A 1,904-nucleotide genomic window follows, 5' to 3' on the forward strand; every position below is an offset into this window, starting at 1 on the left:
ATCAGTATTTTAAAATCATAATCATTCTATGTCACATATAAAATTGATATTTTGGAATTATTCATTTATAACTATAATCTTGGACTGGAATAGAATTTTTTTTTCCCCCAGGGCCATAAAATTTTATTGGCAGGTTAGGGGACGAGCCAGGGGTAAGTGTTCCTCCCTGCCCATGCCTCCTACCCAGGGAATCCCTCTGCAGGTGGGTGGATGCCCAGGAGCCTGCTTAGATGACCTTAGAGGTGGGCAGGTCATTGTAGTGGGCCTCCTGGCCCTCAAGCAGGCTGCAGTAGGTGGCAGTCTCCTGCTCCAGCAGCGACTTGATGTCCATGAGCCGCTGGTAGTCCTGGTTCTGCCGCTCGCTGTCAGCACGCACATCAGCCAGCTGGGCTTCAAAAGCGCTGATCAGCCCCTGGGTCTGCGCCAGCTGGGCTCCATAGCGGGCCTCTGTCTCTGCCACAGTGCCTTCCAGGGCGGCTTTCATGCTAAGCTGTGACTGCAGCTCAATCTCAAGACCCTGCAGGGTACGCCGCAGGTCAGTGACCTCGGACTTGCTAATCTGGAGCTGCTCCGTATTGCTGGTGACCTCCTTGTTCAGTATGTCGATCTGGCTCATGTACCAGGTTTCAACATCCTTCCTGTTCTGTTCGGCCAAGACTTCACATTGGCTTCGCATGTCACTCAGGATCTTGGCAAGATCGATGCCCGGAGCAGAATCCACCTCCACATTGACCTGACCACCCACCTGGCCCCTCAGGACATTGATTTCCTCCTCGTGGTTCTTCTTCAGGTAGACCAGCTCTTCCTTCAAGTTCTCGATCTGCTCCTCCAGGTCAGTCCTGGACAGGGTCAGGTCGTCCAGCACCCGGCGCAGGCCGTCGATGTCGACCTCCACACTCAGACGCAGGGCCTGCTCCGTCTCAACTTGGTTGGGAAGTCATCTGCAGCCAGACGGGCATTGTTGATCTGCAGGACAATCCTGGAGTTCTCAATGGTGGCACCAAGAATCTTTTCCCGCAGTTCCTCGATGGTCTGGAAGTAGTGGCTGCAGTCGCGGGAGGGCCCGGGCCCCTGCTTCTGGTACCAGTCGCGGATCTTCACCTCCAGCTCGCCGTTGGCGGTCTCCGGGGCGCGCACCTTATCCAGGTGGGAGGCCAGGCAGTCGTTGAGGTTCTGCATGTTGGCCTTTCTCGTTGCCCGCCAACAGCACGTCGGACCCGCCCCGGGCACTGGCAAAGCCACCGCTGTAGCCCCCGCCATAGCCCGAGGAGGACGAGGACACGGATACGCCGAGGCCGCCCGATCCCCCGTGGATGCTGGGCGCACGGAAGGCGCCCCGCACCCCAAAGCGCACGGAGCCACTGCCCAGGCCCCCGAAGGATGAGGTGGCCGACGACTGGCGATAGCTGTATGAAGTCATGGCAAGGAGGAGAACAGAGTGACACAGGCCAGAGGAGCTGCGATCTCAGGAGGCGTCTGGAATAGAATTTTTTTTTTTCCAGCACTGAAAACAGTGATTAGGTAACAATTCTTGGTGTTACTCTTACTTGAGCTATCTGCTGCTGACAAAAACCAGGTCAGTTCTCATGACATACTGAGTTTCCCCAGCCTTGTGAAAAACAAATTGAGTTAGTAGGGATTTGGACCAATGAAAAAAATCCCTTTGTAATTTAGAGGTCTTAATGATTACAAAACAAAAGTAAGTTAAGCAAAAATTTTATTCAAAAGTAGAAAGTGGCCGGGCGGGGTGGCTCACGCCTGTAATCCTAGCACTCTGGGAGGCCAAAGTGGGTGGATCGCTCGAGGTCAGGAGTTCGAGACCAGCCTGAGCAAGAGCCAGACCCTGTATCTACTAAAAATAGGAAGAAATTATCTGGCCAACTAAAATATATATTTAACAAATT

At 53.7% G+C, this 1,904-nt stretch overlaps 1 pseudogene across 1 annotated transcript; it reads right to left on the minus strand.

Moving 5' to 3' along the window:
• Positions 1-226: 226 nt before the first annotated feature.
• LOC138389736 (keratin, type I cytoskeletal 19 pseudogene) lies at positions 227-1,423 on the minus strand (annotated as a pseudogene). The gene has a single exon (XR_011234510.1). The product of XR_011234510.1 is annotated as a keratin, type I cytoskeletal 19 pseudogene (transcript).
• Positions 1,424-1,904: the final 481 nt, after the last annotated feature.

Source organism: Eulemur rufifrons, chromosome 8 (genome assembly GCF_041146395.1).
Source record: "Eulemur rufifrons isolate Redbay chromosome 8, OSU_ERuf_1, whole genome shotgun sequence".
Lineage (NCBI taxonomy): Eukaryota > Metazoa > Chordata > Mammalia > Primates > Lemuridae > Eulemur > Eulemur rufifrons.